The sequence below is a fragment of the Myotis daubentonii genome, chromosome 7, assembly GCF_963259705.1.
Source record: "Myotis daubentonii chromosome 7, mMyoDau2.1, whole genome shotgun sequence".
In the NCBI taxonomy this organism is placed as follows: domain Eukaryota; kingdom Metazoa; phylum Chordata; class Mammalia; order Chiroptera; family Vespertilionidae; genus Myotis; species Myotis daubentonii.
The window spans coordinates 6450707-6472802 of record NC_081846.1 but is presented as its reverse complement, the minus strand read 5'-3'; the positions used below and the strand labels follow the sequence as shown (position 1 = coordinate 6472802).

At 46.4% G+C, this 22096-nt stretch overlaps 1 protein-coding gene across 12 annotated transcripts in view; it reads left to right on the top strand.

Annotated features, from left to right (window-relative positions):
- Window positions 1-22096, top strand: part of HECW2 (HECT, C2 and WW domain containing E3 ubiquitin protein ligase 2) — a 264600-nt gene that overhangs the window by 29728 nt on the left and 212776 nt on the right. The window contains exon 1 of one of the 12 annotated variants that reach the window (XM_059702616.1): window positions 18671-18730. The exons of the other annotated variants lie outside the window; for them this stretch is intronic. The gene's annotated coding sequence lies outside the window, so the exon portion shown is untranslated. Of the gene's footprint in view, window positions 1-18670; window positions 18731-22096 lie in introns of those variants that run through there. 12 annotated transcript variants of the gene reach the window in all.

Below are 22096 nucleotides of genomic sequence, written 5' to 3'. Positions count from 1 at the left end.
CCTCCTTCCTGCTGCCAGGGACATGGTGAGACTTGAAACAGTCATGTGAGTAGGAATGTGAGCTCTTCCTACCCGGGCTGCTTGCCTCCGGACTATGAAATGTTAAGACACAAATATGCCTCTTGTTCAGGCCACTGTACTTTCCAGTGCCTGTGCAACAGCACCTGTATCTACAACCCCAAATAACGCACCCAGTGGTTCGAGGAAGGTGAGGGCTATAGGTTTCCCATCAGTTCCCTCCGTCCCCTCCATGCATTATGAAAATGCATGTTTGTTTATAAGAGGGCATAAAAATACACCTGCAACCCATTTTGGGAGTTTAATGAAATGTGTGTGTCTGCCTCGTCGGGCTTTTATTTGCTTAAGATGTTCACCTGAGGCAAACATGGTGACGTTGTAGGGGAAGGATTCAGTTCAGCACAGAGTTGGCGTCGGACCGCCAACACAGCCCAGATAAACGGCCCGAGTGTGGACCCAGCCGAGGCCCTGCTCCCGGGTCCAGCCTTGAGAACGTGCTAGTTCTGCCCCTCCGTGGAGTGGTGGGGTGCCCCTGCAATATTTCTAGCCAATTCACAAGTCGTGGACATCTCAGATTTCAACAATATGAGCCCATTTCTAAAGTCCATTTTGATAACTGACAACCTCAGTTTTCTATGAGAGGTAAAGATAGCTGAAAAACTTACAGTGGCTGTCTCTCAGTGTGGCCTTTCGATGAATTCACTCTTCATAACGAGTTGTAAAGGGAATTTCAGACCACACAGGAGCTGTAGTACTTTCCTGATAGCTTAGCTTCTTGCTGAGTCTTCTACTGTCTTTCTCTTATGGACTGCCTTTCCCCTAGAGCCCTCATAGCCTTTTGTTATTTGTGGCTTTAAAGTTCCTGCTTTTACTTTCTCTTAAATTTGTTTCTGTTCTTCCACTATATGATGGCTCCGTATACAAGCTGCATTAAAATACCCTGAGAAAGGATCTGATGGGGTGGCTTCACCACCGTTCAGTACACTTCATCCATCCCACGGTCTCCTGCCCGGCCACCTTGAAGGCCAATGGTCAATTTCATGTTTGGTCCAGAGCTGACACCTTTAGGTCACACACCAACCCCTGGGCCAGATAGTTGTAGTCAGGGTTGCAGGGTAGATTTTACAAAGGTTGAAAAACTGATGCACAAGAAACTGTTTCCGGACCCTTGTTCTTGAAGTGGGGCAGACACCAAGTTTCTAGAAGTCCTCTCCAGAACTTTCCTTGACGCTGGAAACCAAACAGCGACATAAAGGTCACAAACCGGGTATCCTGGCAACATTCCGACAAGTGTAGTGAAGTAAATCCACAAACTGTATTTACGGAGTGTCTTCCAGACACTGTGCGAGACCCGTCATCAAGTCATCCAAACTGTCATCCTTAGTAAACAAACGGTGACGACAGCTAGTGGGGGAGACAGCCATTTGCTCGATCTCTCCCTGGCCTGGTTAATTAGGACAGGGGCTGGGGGCGGTCCTCGGAGAATCCAGTGCACACGGGATTTGTGCCCGAAAGGATGGAGAAGAGAGACACACTGAGCCTTTATTTGCATAAAAGGTAGCTACAGTAGGACATACACTCACAAAGATGCACACTTTTCTTGTCCTGTGAATTTCTTACAGCAATGAGCATAAACAACTGCTCGTCCTCAAGATGATGTGGGTTTAAAGAATCCACCTTAAAGTATAAGAGCTATATGTTCACCTTAATTGAAAATATTAACATATTCTGACGGTTGGAAACTGTTGAGTTTTGCTACAGTAAGTGATTTTTTTTTGCTGTTGGAATTCACTGGAAGGAATTCATAGCATTTAATTTAGAGGAATTACGCGTTCTCTTGGGTGTCTTAGAATTTAATAATCTATGTAGTGGCTTTCGATTTCCCTCAGTACTTGGGATCCAAACATTCATCTCCTTAAGAACTTGAGACCAAGGGATGGGTATATGCTTGCCCTCTGATGTTAAATGGAGCGGAGCTGGCATGGCTGACGGCTTGCAGGGTGAATTGAATGTGTCAGTGCAAGTGGGATTGATCAGGAGTCGCAGAAAGATGTCCGGGGGTAGATACGATGCTCTGAGTTACTTTAAACCAGGGGTGGGGAATGTCCGGCCCGCGGGGAAATCATTTGGTCTGGCCCTGCCAAGGCATTAGGGGTGAAGCCGCTCATCAGAAAAAATCAATCATGGTCATTGTTAACCCCCTTCCCTGCCCCCACTTTTGTCAGTTTGTAATGGTTTTATTCTGTATTTCCAGATTTACATATAAACAGCCTGACCTTTGGGACCTCTGTGACTTATGTGCATACTTTGCTATTTTTTCCACTTTATAACCATAAATGTCAACGTAGAGCACCGCATATAATTGCAAACACCATCAAGTCAAGAGAAATGACTAAACACCATAAAGTCAAGAGAAATGACTAAATTAAGTTTCCTTTGAGCTTGTCTTATATGTGTATATATTGCTTTTAACAATCAAGACTTTCATTTGAAAGGGATGTTGCTCATTTTTACTTTAGTTCATTATATGTACTAGGGATTTGGGTTTAAAATTGGCCTTTTTCTGGGGGGAAGACACACTCGCACGTTCAGCACATGCTGTTGAAAGAACTCCCAGTCCTAGTTTCATACCCAGGAGGATCAGTGATAAATATCCACAATTAAGTTGAAATAGAAAGCAAAGGATCATGGGATTCTAGAATTGCTGGGGTCCCTGGGAGAGGCTCTCTGCCACTGTGCTCAGCAAGTGCACTAAAAAAAAACACTTCATTGTTGAAAGTATTACATGTGTCCCCTTTTTCCTCCCATTGACTCCTAGCTCTCCCCCCTCCCGCCCCTGCCCCAGGCCTTCACCACCCTATGGTCTGTGTCCATGGGTTATGCATATATGCAGAAAACAAGTTCTTCAGTTGATCTCTTCCCACATAAGTTGATAATTTTGTATGGCCCTCAAGTGAAAAAAGGTTCCCCACCCCTGCTAAACTAATGCTGATTAAACATTCAAATCATGTTATGAACTCTCCTTATTTCCATTCCGTTTTCTCTGACAAAACTCTTATGTGTGAAACAAGACTTCCTTTTGTTTGCAAGAGGGAATTCCACCTCCAAGTGGCGTAAGCAAGGAAGGGGACCCATTCTCTCACGAATGCCAAGTTCAAGGATACTCCGGGTCTCAGGCATGGCTTGGCGCTGAGGTGAAATGATAATGTCAGGCAGTGGCTCTCTCTGCCTCTTCGTCCCGCTCGCCTGTTCGGCTTCATGTTCAGTCATTGCTCTCTTCTTGCCGTGGCTCTCGGCGTCTCCCTGCTTATATCCTCATCGGTTAGTCATCCCACCCATCACCGGGCAGTTTCACTCCCTGACTTGGCCAGTCCTGGGACAAGTGTCCATCTAACCGTCCAAACCATAGGTTCTCTCAATGGGGAGCGAGTAGTTCTCAAAAGCAAAATTTTGTAACCAGAATAAAGGGATAGGCAGAAATGGCCGCTTTCCTGTCTCGTTCTGTGCTTTGGTTTGCATGTAATGTGCCCACAGGAAGAAAATGCACTTGTCTCCGTGTTAAGTGCTTCCATGCTCCTGGACAGAGCCTTCCCTGTGAATTAATACATTAGCAGTGTGTGTGTGTGTGTGTGCGCGCGCGCGCGGTGTGTGTGCATACATGTGTCTGGTGCGCGCGCGGTACGTGTGTGCGCATACATGTGTGTGGTATGTGCGTGTGCGTGGTGTGCGTATGTGGTGTGTGCGCATACGTGTGTGTGGTGTGTGCATACATGTGTGTGGTATGTGCGTGTGTGCATGTGTGTGTGTGCGCGCGCGTGTGTGGTGTGTGTGCGGGGTGCGGTGTGTGTGTGGTGTGTGTGCATGCATTTGTGGTGTGTGTGTGGTGTGTGTGTGTGTGTGTGTGTGTGGTGTGTGGTGTGCACCCACGCTCATAGGTAGGTCTGATGAGTTATGATTGGGTGAATTTACCCTGAGAGATGCGTCTACTCTGACTGTGGCAACTGATTGGGCTCCAAAGCCTTCCGCAGTGAGGGGCAGAGCCTGCCCTGGGCAGACAGTCTGAGGTGTGAGACCCTGTGGAGGTGCTTTTCCTTGCTGTTCCCCTGGCTTGTTCCTCTGAATTCCCACCGAGATGACCACGGTGTGTGTGGCGTGTCAGTTTCTAAAAAGCACATGGCCACAGGAAGGTGCGCATTCCCACCACAGAGCTGGCTGTCACCTAGCCAGCTTTCTGTTTACTACAAATACTCGCTAGAGACCTCGATTTGACTCGCTCTCCGAGAAGCAGCCCTATTCCTCTTCCCATCCTACTTCCTGCTGTGCAAATAGGACTTGGGTGGAATTCATTTCTCACAAATGGAACCTGTGGACTTGTACGGTGTCTTCTGATCTGAGGTGAGTCTTGTAGACAGCATGTGTAAGGGTTCTGGTTTCCTATTCACTCAGCCGCTGTACGTCTTTAGATGGGAGCATTTAATGCATTTGCAGTGAAAGTAATTGCTGATAGCCCAGCGGGAGTGGCTCAGTCAGTTAAGCAGCATCCTGTGCATCAAAACGTTGCCGGTTCCCTTCACGGTCAGGGTGCATGCCTACCTGGGTTGTGGGTTGGATCCCTCGCCAGGGCACCTACAGAAAGCAACCGGTCTGCTATGCAGGGGCTGACCCCACAGAGCTGGATTCGCTTCAGCAGGGCCCTGATGCCCTCTGAGTCTGCCCCTTGAGTGTGCCACGTGTGGAGTGCCACGTGTGGAGTGCCACGTGTGGAGAGGTCGAGTGGCTCTTCGCTGTGGTTGGAAGCTGTCCACTGGGTTCCCTGGCTCTGCTCTCCCTGCCTCCCCCCCGGAGTTGCAGGCCAAGATCAGCGGCTTCCTTTGTCCTGCCCAGGACCACCGGCTAGGCTGATCTGCAGATGGCTGCTCCTTGTGCTGGGCTTGGAGGTGCCCAGGAGAGGCCCAGCTGTGCACCAGGCTGGCTGCTGCAGCGTCGGGCCTGGGGTCACTTAGCCGGAGGTACCGGGCACACCAAGGCCAGATGCTGCTTCCTTGGGGTTTGTGAGCCTTTGAGAGAATTTTGCTAAGTCTGCAGCATGAGCCTCTCAGGCTGTTTGTATATATGGAAAAGCCATTGGGAACAGCTTGGGTGGGCCAGCATTTGGGCAGGGCTGGGTATTAGGGTGGCGTGAACAGTGTTAGCCAGGTTGATGGAGACTCAGATATGGCACCTGCCTGCTGGATCGGTGAGGGGAGGGCCCAGAAAAGGAACAGTGGCCTCTGCCAGCACTTCTGTCTGGGAGAAAGCTGCCCCTCCTGATGCCAGACAGTTCAGTTCCTCCCCATATGGCCTTGGCACCTTTCGAGCTCAGAGTGAGTGAGTCTGAGTTAGTATGTGGGCCCTTGAAGAGAAACTGCCTGTGGACCTCACCCAGCCACAATCTCTGCTGGTTTTCATAACAGCCAGAAGTTATGGGGACTTCTCTTCCCAGCACTGGAACCCTGGGCTGGGGACCCTGACGTGGGGCTGGGACACCTGGCTCTCTCAGGGGGGACCTCCATAGCTGAGATAGCCCTTCCAATTAAAAAATATATGTTTTATTGATTTCAGAGTGGAAGGGAGAGGGAGAGAGAGGGAAACATCAATGATGAGAGAGAAGCATTGATTGGCTGCATTCTGCATGCCCCCTAGTTGGAATGCAGCCCGCAACCTGGGCATATACCTTGACTGAGAATGAAACGTGACCACCTGGTTCATAGGTCAACGCTCAACCACTGAGCCACACTGGCTGGACTCCCTCCCAATATTTTACTGTCCCAGGTTCTGTGGCCCAGCCCCTTCCGCATCTCCATTCCTCATACCAGTCTCAGTGGCTTCTTCTGACATTCTCAGTTATGGATTTCTGTTCAACTAGACTTTGGGAAGTTCTGAGTAGTGGTTGTTCCGTAGTTTAGTTTTCATTTTGATGTAGTTTTGGGAGGATGGGAATACAGTGTTTACCTACTTTGCCATCTTGACTGGAAGCCAGAGAGTGTTTACTATAAAGATACTGAGGGACGGAAGGGCACACACGAGCTGAGGATGGTTTTATCGACAGTCTCTTGCCACAATGCTAACTTTCCAAGTGTTCCTTCTTTTCAGTTCCCGATACATTCTCTGTCATGTAAATAGGATAACAGTCATTCCTTGTGTAATCTTTCTGTGTGGTGATTAAAAATACTGTATTTTCAGATCGTGACCTCTGTTTTGTTTTGTTCCATAATAATGTATGATAAAAGATGATGGTATTTTACATTTAGATTCCTTAGGCACAAATATTCCTTCTATACTTGGTTACTAAGTACTGATGAATTTCATCGACTTAATGGATTTCTTTAGCTTAGTAACGTAAAGAGCAATGGGTAGGTCAATGGGTAGAGCAACTACTTGCTCTTTCAATTTTTAAAAGCTTACAGGAATAATAATCAGTGATAAAAATATGTGTTTATTGCCTAACATTCAGAACCATTTTTTTTTATTGTTGACAGTATTACAGATGTCTCCCCCCTTTTTGCTCCCCTCCACCCAACCCCCACCCCGCCCCACCCCAGGCCTTCCCCACACTGTTGTCTGTGGCCATGGTTATGGATATCTGGACAGTTCCGTTCCCCCTCCCCCCCTGCCCCCTACCGAGGTCTGTTCCTATTGTGTTCCATGCACCCTGCCTCTGGACCTGACGGCCTAACATTTTACAGATGTTTCTGCCATCCCAGCCTCCCACTCCCGCTAGGAGGGCTGGGAGGGAATAGTCCCATTGTACACATTTGTGAGATGAGCCTCAGGGGCCCCGCAGTGGCTGAGCTCCTTCCACGGGACTTTAGGCGTGTTCACAGTTTCTCTGCCTACCCGTCTGTAGCCCCGATTTAAGACTCTAGGGTACTTCTGGGCTCCTGCCACTATGCAGTTTGGGCAATAATTCCTTCCTTGCTTTTAGGACTAAAAAAAAAAAAGGAACAGACGCTTCCTTTTCAGACGACCACTTCTCAGCGTTGGAAGGACTCGGTGTTGTTGTTCAGAGACTTTTCCTCATCTCCGAAGACTATGTCTGACGCGCCCAGGGAGCTGCCTGGCAGTGGGCTGGTCGGTCCGGAGGCGGCAGCTGCTTCCCAGGCAGGTTCCCGGCTTCCGTTTCTGCCAGGTTTGGATGAGCAGCCTGCAGGCTGGCCCCTGTTCTGGCTCATATCACAGGGTTGTCCTTCAGATAAAAGCAAGGGTACCTGGGAGGGAAACAGACGGCAAAAATGGAAGTGTCAGAATCTGCTGGCTCGGTACATTTGCGTAGTTGTAAAGTTTTCAGCAAGATGTAATTTAAAAAAAATGCTCAAGGTTGGGCGTGGAGGGGGCGCTTGGCTAAGTCTGTGATTACCTGAGCTCCCAGGTGGCTGCCCGGGTAGAAGATAAGATAATCCACGTTGGAGCCACACTCTCTCCTAACTGTAACGTGGGCAGTTCCGCAGAACTCCTTGGCAGTGCCCTCTCCGAGGCTCACTGAGTGTGTGGGTACCTTTCACGTTGCCAGGGCGAATCCGAGGCCGCTGTGATGACTAGTGAATTATCCTTCGTATTTCCCCCACCGCCATTCAGCGTTTGGGAAGTGTGGTCCAGAACTACCGTGTTAAAATCTCTTGGGTCGGGCCTTAGCCTGTTTGGCTCAGTGGATAGAGCATCAGTCTGCAGACTGAAGGGTCCCGGGTTTGAGTCCAGTCAAGGGCACATGCCTGGGTTGCAAGGCTCAATCCTCAGTAGGGAGGGGGCCGATGCAGGAGGCAGCCCATCAATGGTTCTCTGTCATCATTGATATTTCTATCTCTCTCTCCCTCTCCTTTTCTGAAATCAATAAAAATATATTTTAAAAAAAACCTCTTGGGTTGGGGGCTAGGATTCTTCATTTTAAATGAGCTCCCCAAGCATTCACAGATGCTTTTCAATTTGAGAACCACTTTCTCCTTCCCCATCTTCTTGTTTGCCTTTATCGCAAGCAGCTGAGATACACTGCTTTGTGGGGCCAAATCGCTTTGTGGAAGGGGGTGGGAGGATGCGGGGAAAGATGCTATACGGTAGAGAAAGAGCAGAAGTTCTTGGCTGTCTCCGCTAGTCTCTGTGTGTCTCCTGAGCACTGGTCAGCCACACCTCAGCCTGGCCTGCTCTCCGCCCGGCTCATGCTGTCCCTGCTTGTAGGAGAAATCTTTTAATAATGAGAATCATCTGGGCTCTGTCTGGTCTGCTTGGCAGGACCCTGTGGTCTCCCAATCCTGTTCCAATTGAATGACAAACCTTTGGATCCAGCGGACCGTCCCCGGGATGGATGTTTGAAACCCTCTTGGATCTGTTGCCCACTCTGCAGCCTGTCCCATCATCTACACAGCATAGCCCTCCTTCCAAGCAGGTTCCCCCTCCTCTTTGGCCCTGTTTTTGCTTATGTCTAGGAGCACAGTTTCCGAGGGGCACATTTCAAGGCTGATTTGGGTTCTGTGGGAACTGAGTTGTTTCCTAGGAGCAGGGGGCCCTGATTTGGATGAAGGGGGAGGAAGAATCATTTTCGTCCTTCCTAGGATGGTTATGACTTGAGGCAAAATTAAACCGGATTGCTGCTCAGTTTACTCAGGCAGCACCGTGGCCATTTGGCGGATTAATGGTGGGGGTAACTGGCCCGCAGCTCTCAGTTCCTAGTCCAGGAAGAAAGTTGGATTATGTGCCTCCTGAAGACCACTTGCCACCTAACTTTTCAAGATGTTTAATCTCCTTTTCTCCTTCACGCTGGCGGTGAGTCCTGGATGGGGGGTGTAGGCCTCGAATGGTAGACTCAGGTGGTTAGCGAGACATTGTTATTGCCCGGCCGGCGTGGCTCTGTGGTTGAGTGTTGACCTATGAACCAGGAGGTCACGGTTCGATTCCGGTCAGGGCTTCTGCTCTGGTTGTGGGCTTGATCCTCAGTGTGGGGCGTGCAGGGGGCAGCGGAAAAAAAAAGAAATTGCTATTATTTTTATTGCTCATCTTGCTCCTTATCAGGAGAAGAATTCGAGAAGTTGATGGGGGCGTAGCTCTACAGGAAGCAGGGGTTTTGTGGGGTGGAGCATGGCAGCTCTTCTCTTAGTCTGTGCGGTGAGAAATGGGCTTCAAACACGGCCTTTTGGGGGCCGGCTCTCTTAGCTGTCGATGACGGGGAGTGCTTTCAGGGGTGTCTGACGACTTTCTTCTTAGTTTGTTGTTCGAATGGGTAGAGACTGAAGGAGACCACATTCGTTGAGGAGTTACCGGCTTTGCTACTCCAGTGTTTGCCATTTCAAAAACTCCCCCATTTAGATGCGGGGGCCGTGTGGCAGCTGAAACAGGAATTGACTTTGCTGTGCCAGGCCTGTGGGAGGATGGTTTGCATCTGATACAGTCTGGGGCAAGAAAAGCACAAAAAGTGCCCCATGTGTCCCGGGTCACCCTGTGAGCCAGGGGGCCCACTGAGCAGGCGAGTGAGTGCCATCTTGCCTCACCGCAGAGACTGGCAGGGGAAGTGCTGTCCCAGGCTGGGGCCGGCGGTCGGTTGCACAGGTTCCTGGGAGCTACTTTTAGCTCTTTGAAACATTTCTATTTCCAAGCCCCACATCTCCCTCCTGCGTCACCGCAGCTGGCCTACATTCGCCAGAATATGTAGTCTCCCGTCTGATATTTATGGGAGATGGAGGGAGGCCCAAGGGAATAGAAGGGGATTTAGCTACCTCAGCCCCCTCCTTCTCATTTCTCAGGCTGAACGCATTCTTTCATGGTCCGTAGGTATGTATTATTGAAAGAGGAGAAAAGGCCCAGCCAGCGTGGCTCAGTGGTTGAGCGTCGACCTATGAACAAGGAGGTCACGGTTTGATTCCTGGTCAGGGCACATGCTCAGGTTACAGGCGCGATCCCCAGTGTGGGTTGTGCAGGAGGCAGCCAATCAATGATTCTCTCTCATCATTGATGTTTCTCTCTCCCTCTCCCTTCCTATCTGAAATCAATAAAAATATAAAACAAAAACAAATAAACAAACAAAAAATGCCACTCAGCCAGTGTGACTCAGTGGTTGAGTGTCAACCTATGAACCAGGAGGTCAAGGTTTGATTACCTGTCAGGGCACATGCCCAGGTTGCAGACTTGATCCCCAGCAGGCCGTGCTCAAGGCAGCCAATCAATGATTCTCTCTCATCATTGATGTTTCTCTCTCTCTTTCTCTCTCCCTTCCTCTCTGAAATCAATAAAACTATAAAAAAAGAGGAGAAAAATAACACCCCCCCCCCAATGTTTCGCACTCACCGTATTGAGACCTCAGGGCATGTTGCTCATAATTTACTCCTCACTAATGCTGACGTATAAGCGGCTCAGTGTGCGTGGCAGGGAGAGCTGCACCATTTAAGGACAACTCAGAGTGAAGTTTTTTTGCTGCACAAGGACAGGAGGCCCTGACACAAATAGAGACTCCTTTACAGCCGGACTGACCCTTCCCTGTGTTCAGGAAATAGGACTATGAAACTAAAAATAGAACTTCCATATGACCTATCAACCCCACATTTGGGTATTTACCTGAAGAAATCCAGACCCTAATTCTAAAGACCCATGCATCTCTCTGTTCATCGCAGCCTAAGTGTGCATCGCTAGATGAATGGGTAAAGGAGAGGTGGCACATACATTCAGTGGAATCTTACGCAGCCATATAAAAGAATGAACTCTTGCCATTCGCAACACCATGGGTGGAACTAGACGGTATTATGCTAAGTGAAATAAGTCAGACAGAGGAAGACGGACACCATATGATTTCACTTACATGTGAATTTCCAAAAACAAAATAAGTGAACAAACAAGACAGAAACAAACTCATAGATAAGAGGACATTTTGATAGTTGCCAGAAAGGAGGCGTGTTGGGGTGATTGGTGAAAAAGGGTAAGAGATTAAGAGATACAAATAGCCAGTTACAGAAACAGTCACGGGGATGTGAAGTACAGTGCAGGGAATATAGTCCGTGATATTGTAATAACTGTGTGTGGTATCAGGTGGGTACTAGACTTACTGGGGTGAGTGCTTCGTAAGATACATGAATGTCTAACCGCTGTCCTCTGTACCTGAAACTAATAATGTATGTCAACTGTACTTGAGACATTTAAGAAACACCGGGATGTTGTAATTATACGTATTACTTTCCAGTTGTCTGCTCTCACTCAGTTTAGGACACATAGCTGGCACGTGTTAGTAGACACATCTGATCAGTGTAAGCAACTGAAATCAGAGTTCTGGGAATAGTGCGTGACAGTAAACCAGGGAGCGGGAATGAAAAAGCCGAATCATAGCCCAGCCCAGCCGATAGCTCACGACCAATATCCAAACAGCAGAGGCACTGGGTTGGCCGGCTCATGGCAGTGAGGCTATACACGATCTGCCGTGACCGTGTTTCACAAGGCTGGTATTATTATTTTAGCCCCGAGCAAAGTCTGGTTTCTTGTTCTGGATGCAAAGCAAGAGTGGAAGATTGTAAAGCTTTCATCTCAGGCAGTTCATTAAATTCGGACTCTGCTGTTGACCTCATCCTGTTTTACAGTGAGGTAAGCAGAGCCAAGAAGTCAGCCCGGTTTAAGGTGACGGTAACAGCGCTCCTTGCCTAATTAAACACATGGCCAGTGGAAAACAAAGAATGAAACGACACCTACATATTTATCTTCTGGTGCCATGGACAAGGGTATGTATGTTTAAGCAATAGGAGCCTTTCCATTCGACAGCCTGCAGATTGAAGGGGGAAGGAGAAGGGGAGAAAGGGAAGTGAGATACAGGTAAGGAAAACAGAATGTGAGCTGTCCCTTGGCTGCTGTGATTCAGAGTAACGCCAAGGGGGAGAGCTCTCTGTGGTGGCTGAGGCTGCTTCATATCATGGAAGTAGCTCTGACATGTCCGACATCAGCGATAGACATCAGTGTGCGAGAGACACAGCACTGGGGGTAGAGAGGGGTCATTGGTTGCTGATTTCCAGCCAACATAGGGATCTCTCTTACAGTTTCTTTATAGGGGAGAAGGTTACTTGAGTTTGAACATTTTCACAACATTATAATTTACTTGTTTATCAATAGATCAGTCTTCATGGAGAGGGAAAGAGAGCATGGATGAGGCATGCCCACTGTCTCAAGGCCCTGAGCATGTATTCGTAACAACTATTAGTATTTACCTGTATTTTCCAGCGTACTTGCTGGGTATTCCTATCCCCCTCCAGTGTACCATTCTCGGTCACTCCAGGCATCACGGGGGAATGCACAGAAGCCAACAGCTCTTTGAGTCCTAGGGTGTATTACTCAAGTAGGACGGTTTTGCCCTCTCAGTACTAGCACATCCTTTCTGTCCTAAGTGTTAGTTTAATTATGTGCAGGAACATCGATTCCTTATGGTGTGGTTTATAGTGTGTGGTTATAACCCTCGACCTCATTCCATTGCTGTTTCTGAGAAAACTATTAGAGCGCGTCTTGGCCAGAATGGCTCTCATTAGTCAAATCGCTCTTTCAGCTCTCCGTAACCACAGCTCCCTGCACAGATCAGTAAAACCCTACTTGACAGTCTTGGGGGCATTTCGCTAAGACAGATCAGAGAAAACCCATCTCCTGCTTTCACTCAAGTCTTTGCATGGAAGATTTAAGTTGTGAATTGGGAGTTCTGGAGAATGTGAAGTTGTAAGGATGTAGAATGCTCTGTCCTCTGGCTGGTGTCGGAATGAGAAGAACCAGGCAGGACCACATAACTCGGATGAAGAGTGGGCAAACAATGAAGCAGTGATGGGTTGACAATGCCTGGGATGTGCACAATAGAAAAGCCTTCTTTTCTCCTTTGTTTTGTTTTGCTTTTGGAAGGAGCGTCATGTTCTGGTTGGTAGAGCCGGGGATGAAATGCCAGGTTACCAGGGTTCTAGTCTTGGTGCTTCTGTCACGGACTCCCAGCGTGGACCTTGAAAATCTATTAACTTTTGGTTGTTTCAGGCAGTGAATTATTTTTTAAAGTGGGGGAGGCTGAGTGTATTCTGTCTTCCATGTAGCGAACAGGATGGTAGTAATTTAAGTTATGTAATTTAAAAATGATATATTTGACTTGGTTTTCCATTAATTAGTCCATTTCCCATAGTGTAGGGACCAGTGTTAACGTAATATTTAATTAATTGCTTGGAAAATTCATCACACAGTTGTGCAGTGACATCATTTGAAGAGATATATTTAAACGTCTGTATCATTTTTATTGAGGGAAGAATTTGGCGTGTTAAGTAATGGCCCAAATGATCTCCTGGAAATATAGGTGAACATTAATCAGAGACGCCACCACCATCCGGTCGCCCTCGCCTCCATCATCAGCATCGGTTGAGCCCTTGGGATGGGACTCATTTTCTAGAAGAGGAAAATGAAGCTTTGAAAGGACAGCAGCTCAATCTTTTACAGTCTCTGTAAACAAACAAAAAAAGGAAGAAATCGTTATCATTATACTTTTTAAATGTTGGAATACTAAAATTTGGAAGCCTGAGAGTCTTCATGTCTGGGAGCTTTCTTTAAGCAGTAATTTACATAACTGCTTATAAAATTTTAACCAGGACATAAAAAGCACTTAATGTTTCTTTAAATTTTTCACTGGAATACTCCTTGGAGAGGACTGTAACTCAAGTTTCTCTGAAATGCATTATTCATTCATTCATTCATTCATTCATTCATTCATTCATTCTATTATTGGCCACGCTATTCCAGATGTCCCCCATGCCCTCCCCCGTTTGCCCACCTCCGTCCAGCCTCCCTCCCCACTGCCCCGCCTTCACCACATTGTTGTCCATGTCCACGGGTTAGACATATTTGCATATACGTTTTTTGGCTAATGTCTTCCAGTTCTCTCCCCTCCCCCCTGCCTCTCCTCTGAAACCTGTCAGTCTATTCCATATATCCATACCTCTGGTCCTATTTTGTTCGTCAGTTTATTTTGTTCATTAGATCCCACATGTAAGTGAGATCATATGGTACTTGTCTTTCTCTGACTGGCTTGTTTCGCTTAGCATACTGCTCTCCAGGCCCCTCCATGCTGCTGTAAAGGGTAAGATTTCCTTCTCTTTTCACAGCTGCAGAGTGTTCCGTGGTGTAAATGTACCACAGCCTTTTTATCCACTCATCTCCTGATGGGCGCTTGGGCTGTTTCCAGATCTTGGCTACTTATTGTAAATTGTGCTGCTAAGAACATAGGGATGCATGCATTCTTTCTGATTGCTATTTCGGGATCCGTAGGATATATTCCCAGAAGTGGGATCATTGAGTCAAAAGGCATTATTTTTAATATTTATGCAGCTGTAGCATTCTATCTTATAATATATATATATATATATATATATATATATATATATATACACACACATATACATACACACACACACACACACACTTAAAAACTCTGATTTAAGTTATTCAACACTGGTTAACATTTGACATTTCAACAAAGTTCCCCTTTGCAGTGCTTTCAGCATTGCCTCCCGCCCTGAGTGCGGCTCCCAAGTTTGGCAAGTACACTCTTAGGTCGCTTACAGTGCTGGGTTAGCATGAAGGGATTAAAATGTGTCACCCATAAAGTCAGTTATGACTTAATAACTAATGAAAGGTGTTTTTTTGTTTTGGCTTCACTTCACAATAGTGACAAAATTAAAGAGGGGTGGTGCAAGATAGCAGAAAGTGCTTTTTAAAACATCTTCACCTGAGGGTATGTTTTTATTGATTTGAGAGCGAGAGGAAGGGAGGGAGAGGGAGAGAGAGAAACATCGATCAGCAGGGATCAAACCCCCAACCTTCTGGTGCACAGGGCGACGCTCCAATAAACTGAGCCCCGGGCCAGGGCCAGAGGAAAATGCTGTGAAGTGACAACCGTGAGCCTCTTTCTGGTTCTACCGCTTCCCAGCACTTGACCTACAAGAGAACCGCGATTCTTTATGTGTGAAATGGAGTGTCTGCTACATTAGATTGTTGTGAAGATGAAATGAAATGATGCCTTTCTGCTTGGCCGTCCCCTGCCCGATGTGTTCACAGCCATTGGGTTTGGCAGGGGTACGAGCAATGCCAAGGGAGGGGACGCGTGGCTTTAGCATTGTGTACATACTTTCTCCTGTGTATCCTCACCGTGCTGTTTCATGTCTTAGCTAGTGCTCTCCTGCTCACCGTGCGTTTTTCTGACCTTGTAAATAATTTTGTCTTATGTATGGTGAGCTGTTACTCACGCATTTCCTTCTGTGGGAGCTGCACATGGGTCGGAACTAGATGGCATTTCCAGAGACCTGCGTGCCTCCATGTGAACTGTTCTGCGTAACCCTTGGGCATCCATGCACGTTCATTAAACACTGCCGTTGGAAATCCGCTCTGAGTATTGGGTTCCAAACTGACCTAAGCAGTTCTGGGTGTGCAGCACTATTGGGCGCATTGGCTTTGATAGACACCTGTAACTTCCAATCATTAGGAGTGACTTTCTTACTGGGCTACAGTGGAAGTTTCAGGCTTCATTCCATGGCACATAAAGACGTGTATTAGCAAGTAGGTTCAAAGCCCTCATGTAATCTGCTCTGTCAGAGCCGGATTCCCAGCCATCCGTCACCTTGGTGTCCCCTAGGGGCATGTGACACAATGCAACCCCTGGGTTATGTTCAAGTTCAGTGTAAATTAAGTATGTGCTATAGATAGTTGATGAAAGAAGTCCTCAGATCTTTAAAAAAAAAAAGTATAACCGTTTCCACCCTAATTAGAAGAAGTTGTACTTCTGTTCACTTGTAAGACACATGAAAATATAGAAAAACATAAATGTGCCCAATTCCCATCACACTGATTTTCTTGGCTTAATTGTTCTCCCCCGCACCCCCCTAGACCGCTGTACCGATTTTTCGGTAATTTCCACACAAAGGTGGAATATTGGCACTAGATGAAAGGTAGACGAAAGGTAGACCTATTTTCTACAATGTCTCCAAGTTCCATCTTATTCTAACCCAGCCGTGGGCAAACTATGGCCTGCGGGCCAGATCCGGCCCGTTTGAAATGAATAAAACTGAAAAAAAAAAAGACCGTACCCTTTTATGTAATGATGTTTACTTTGAATTTATATTAGTTCACACAAACACTCCATCCATGCTTTTGTTCCGGCCCTCCGGTCCAGTTTAAGAACCCATTGTGGCCCTCGAGTCAAAAAGTTTGCCCACCCCTGTTCTAACCACTTGTTTGCATGTAACTAACATTTTTCTATATCATGTTGGTTTTTTCTCTTTAATGCTCAGGAGCCCAGGTATAGGGGACAGTTCCGTTCAGGGCCTCAGGTCTGGCAGGATTAAACCTCATTACCCCAGTGTCCCCTGGAAGCAAGAAGGTCAGAATCACGGGTAGTCTGTGAACCTGCACACCTCTTCCTCTGAGTGCTTCGGAGAGCGTTTGCCTTTTTGCCATCAGGGGACTGGACTGAGCTCAAGAGTGGAGTGGCGAGGAGACAGGTGCCTCCGAGTGTAAGCAGTGACTTCCGTCTCAGTGGAGCGTGTGATGGAATGTCACGCTTTTGTGTTTTCAAGAAAGAAGCGCGCGTGCACACAGATCGTAGGCCGACATGCTGATGGCCGGCCGCAGCTGGCTGCCTCACGCTCTTCCGTGTATTCCTGTTTGTTTGGATTTTTTGGGCCAGCGGAGTCACCGATGTGTCATTGTGGGGACGCTGCTGACGGAGGCTTTGCATCCTGCTGTGCTGGGAGCGTGGGAACTGGGTGGCAGAGGAACAGCTCTTTCCCGGGAGGCGGGAGTTCCAGTCCCGCCCCCACCCCCTCTAAGGGGTCAGGCTGGAAACGCACCTGCTCTTAACCTCTCCCCGCCTTGGCCCTCACTGTGGCCCAGGGAGAGTCCGATCCCTCAGATGGCGGAAGGTTGCATTAACTGAGGTGGTGTACACAAAGCACCTAAATACACGCTAGCTATGATTCATAGTAGATGCATAAAGCCTGGTTATAAATGGAGTCAGTTCTTGTCCTGAGGCGGCCACCTGTTGGCTCCCTCTGGGCGGTCAGGTCTGGACATGGTGCTGAGAACACAGAGAAATGACCTGTCCTTCAGATGACACGGTTTTCCCAGGCGATGCTAGCCTTACGATACCTGTGGCTTTGCCTTTGCATAACTTCCCTGTTCTGGAATGTTCTCTCATAGTACTCTGTTTCTTCAATCTCACCTATCCTAATTTGTAATCATGTACTTATGTACGTGCTTACTGATTTACTACCTAATGGATGTCTGCTGGGCCATCTCTGTTTTGCTCGCCACTGAATGTTCACCCCCTGCTAAGTGAGGCCCTTGCACGTTTGCTGGGGAAGAGAAGTGAAGGAGTCGGTGCCGTGGGCTTGCGGGGGTGTGGGATGGGTTTGCGTTTGTGCAGTGTGCAGTGCAGCAGTCACTGTGACTGAATTTCTACTGGAATTACTCCAGAAAATGAATGGACATATTGATTGATGTTTTGATAAATTGATCAATTACATTTTTGGTGCTTGTGTTTTTCACATTTAGGAATGTAATATGTTATCATACCTATGTTATCATCACTCAGATTACAAACTCCAATTTTTGGAGATTTTCAAGAGGGTATGGGAGAAGTTCTTACTAATTGCTTGCTGTTATAATTCTGAGGTGGAAAGTAAGTCACCATTAACTTAGTTTCTACTAATTAAAACTACAGAGCTCTACCATAATTAGAACTGCTTGTCCATAGCTCTTTTGGGCTTTTGAGCCTACCATTAAAAAATAGATGGCTAAATAAAAGGAAAAAATACTATAATCCCCATATTTGTAGAAAATAACTACTAAAATCCTACTTTAAAAAACAGCCAGTCTCTTTATGAAGTATAACAATGAAGGAAATATATTGAAAGAAAATCTTACAACCTTATGAACCATTTTTATTTTTCTACATTTGAGCTAGAAGCTTATGTAAACATTTTTCAGTGTATTTTTGCCCTGACTTTGGTAGAAGAACTGTTTCTTACAGAATAATAATGGTGGTTATTTGAAAGCTCAAGATGAAAATACTTATAAAAAGAAACCCTGTAGGAAGTAGTTAATGGCGTTCTCTCCAGAGATGGGCAATATGGAGGGGGAATGAATGTAATGAGTGCTCATCCCCCACTAAGATAACTTTGGGAGACATGGGGGTGCAGGGCAAAGAAGCAGAAGGCTGGAGAGAGGCATTCTGGGGTGATTTGCATATCCTCAGAAATGTTAGTGGGAGGCCGGGATGAAGGAGTTAAATCTTCTAAGGAACCAAAACACTGTTTTCTCTAATTATACCCCCACCTACGCATCCTCCACACAGCCCTCCCCACACACGGGTGCCTTTATTATCCATGGATTTTGAAAGTCAGACACTTCATGGGCATGAGCTGTCGTGATAGTCCGGTGGTTTTCTTTCACGGGCCCTTTAGCTGGGATCTTGAGGGAAACGTCTAGTGGTTTAGTTTTATATTTTAGCTGCATCGCAGGGACGGGTGGAAATATTTCGCTCTTTTGTCTTGAGTGTACCCGGAGACGTGACAGACACGAGCTTCTATATTTGACACCGGGTGACTTACTAACTGCTCTTCTCTCCCCTCCGCGGTGGTAGCGAAGGAGTAGAAAACAGCTTAGAGAAAGTAGGCCACAGGACTTAACAGAAGAAAAGCAAGATAATGTATTTATGTCTCCGTCCATTTTTTTCAGACTCTGCTAGAGACAGTTGCAGAAAGCTAAAAATATCTGCTTGTCTAAAGTGGTTCATGTCCCCCCGACCCCCAACATAAATTGTCCAACTGGTGTAAGCAAACAGTCCTTAAAGTACACTCGCCTGTTACAGAATTGCCCGGAACAGTTTACAGCAATGAGCCCAGGTTCCCAGGGCCCGTGGGAGTCACAGAGGAATGTTGGCGTCACAGGAGAAAAGTAGTGGGACAGGCTATTGTGAGGGTCAAGGCTAGAGGATAAAGCCTATTTGGTAGCTTAATTTATAGCCTTTACATATTGAGACATACGGAGGGGAGCCTCCATTTGTGCTCCTGCCTGAACCTTGCAGATATTAGCAGTGGACCTGCATAAGAGGTGCCCCGCCCTCACCCTCCACCGCCTGCTGGTGTTGGGGGGATCAGGGCTGGGTCAGAGCAGGCCTCTCCCCCCCCCCCCCCCCCCCCCGCAACGTAAGCTGCACCGGGCAGGGACCCTCATGGCTTCTGCTCACTATTGTTTCTTACAACAATGCCTGGCGCACACTTACTGAACGAAAGGAGGAGGAGTCATAGGATCTGAGCACCCTGGGAGGGAGGGAGTGATTGAGCAGTAGCGGGAAGAGCAGGTATGGACCCTTAGCAGCTCCACTGGGGTGCAATTATGTGTCATAGTTCACCTATGTCAGGATATGCTCCCATATCCATTCCCTTTGGATCATACGAACGCTGAAAATTTTTGTGTCATTTAGGGACCCTCAAATGTGTGACTTTGACAAGCTGTTCTTATTTGACTTGGTAGCATATTCTCTCTCTGAGGGAAGGGAACTCCATGAAAATGTCTTGATTCACATTTTCACCACAAATATCCATTATAGCGTGGCATGTAATTCGATTACTTTGGAAGAAAGAAAGAAAAAAAGAAAAAAAAGCAAAACAAACATATAAACAAAACCCTAGACTACCAGAGTTGGTTAAATGATGACATAGAAGTAGGAAATCAGTATAAAAACCACGGTGACTGATCATTGAGACGAAATTTTTTTTAGCACAATGGAAACATTAGGTTTTCTGACTCTTTTTTCATGTATGTGCTTGCATGGCTTTGAAAGCATTTCCTAAAATAAATAACACCGCCTATGGGAATTTAATTCAGGGAAAGGCAAGGGCGTTCGTAGCGAAGAATGCTAAACTCTGTGTGACCTAAGTGACTTGTTGGCTTGTCATGGAAATCATTTGGATTGCTGGGAGAGAATGTGAAGTGGGATTTGTCCTGTGTCCTGGTCTTTTTTCAGGAGAGCATCCCATAGTTGAAGCTTAGTAAAATGTTTTATGCTGATCTCATTTCTGGCTTTGGAAAATCATGCAACAACCTTTTTACCTGATGTTCGAGAGAAGTCTAAGTACTCATATCTCCAAACCAGAAGGTAGTTTTTCTCTCTTATATTTAACTAGAGGCCCAGTGCATGAAATTCGCTCACTGGTAGGGTCCTTAGCGGCTGCCGGCTATTGGCCGGGGCCCTCCTTGGTTCTGCGCTGCCCCCTGGTGGTCAGTACACATCATAGTGAGTGATCGAACTCCCGGTCGGTGGAACTCTTGAGGGGACCCTTTGCATATTAGGTTTTTATATATATAGGTTAGAAGTAAGCCTAAGTCACTTGATGTTTTCATTTACAATAGGACTTGTTGGCTTGGACACTGAGTCTTTTACATGTTGAAGGAGTATTTGAAAAGTTGAACACAGGGGAATCTCTGTGCTCTCGTGAATATAACTGTAAAACACTTGGAGGACTTAGCCTGTTGGTGCTAATTTGAGAACTGGTAGTTTGTTCCTAAAAAAAAAAAAAAAAAAAAATCTCTTTTCTGTCAGTTTCTGTAATTGTGGCATCTCTTCTGTCTCTTTAATACCATGCAAAATTCGAGTTTCAAAGAAAACATTTCAAAAATGAGTCACCTTTTAACTTATAATTTTAAACAATTCTCATTTTACAGTTTTCGTAAGAGACAGATAAAGAAAATGTGTTTCTGCCTCTACTAACAGATTATTTTTATTACATGAAAATTCTGTGTATTATTTACTACTTAAACTTCTGAAAAGAGACACCCTCTGAACAAGGATTAAATTAAGAGGCGGTTTTACTATGTCATTATTTGCACTCATTGATCTTTCCTCCGTATCTTTCTCTGCCATTACATTCCAAAGAGTAAAGGCTTTATTTTTGGAAGTGATTTTAGCCTTGCCGATGAGGGGAGGGAAAAGGAGGATGTCCTCACTGCTGGACGCTTGCCCTCCATCGTGGGCGCCATGTTCCTCAGGCCACGCCTGCCTTCACCTTGATTTCTGAAGTGTTGAGTTTTGGGTAGGTGACTACCTTGTTGGCAGAGAGAGGGCAGAGGACCAAGAGAAGTAGCCGTGGGGGGGGATGTGGACGAGAAATGGCGATGTGGAGGGGACAGTGGGCGCCCTGACCCCCAGGATGTCTAGGTAACTCATTTCCAGTGCTGTTCTGAGACAGCGTTTGGTGGGTTTTGAAAAACACAGACAGTGTGCTGAATTGTCAGGAAAGCTGAGGTTATTCAACTTCAGGAATTCAGTGGTAAAATGATGTTCATGGTGCTAGTTTTTCTTTCTCTTAGATAGCTTTGTTTGACAGAATAAAAACTCATTTACTCTATGTTAGTCCCGGTAATGTTTTTGGAATTTTACTACTCTGTGAAGCTCCAAGGCCTACCATTCACTCTTTTGGTGGCATTAGTGTTTGGTCTTTTTTTCCAGCAGTGGGAGTTGTTTCTAGGAAAATTCGGTGAAATGCTCACATCTTTTACTAGGGGAAGATTTCATGTGTGTAAGTACACATGTATTTTATGTGTTTATGTGTTACGGAGATCAGCCCACTGCGAATGCCTGTGTTTTCTTTCGGTCGTGAGATGGGGAACTATGTTTTAAGTTCGCTCAGTCTTGAGTTGTATCAAATTATATGATGGTCTTTTTACTAAAATTTGAAATTCAAAATGCTGGATCTTTGTCAAAAAACTTGAAGGCAACAAAGGCAGCAAGTTCTGTAGTTCATTGTGTTTTCACATGTATTATGTCATTTAATTCTCACAACTTGGAGCCGTAGAGGTAGCATCATTCACTGAGCATTTCAGTGATGAGCAAGGAGCTTACTGTGTCTTTCGGTTTTGTTTTGAGGAGGCCCTTCCTTTCTTCCTTCCTTCCTGTCTGCATGTTTTTATTGATTTCAGAGAGGAAGGGACAGAGAGATAGAAACATCATTGATGAGGGAAGATCATGGATCAGCTACCTCTTGCACACCCCTCCCTCCCCCCCCCCCCCCCC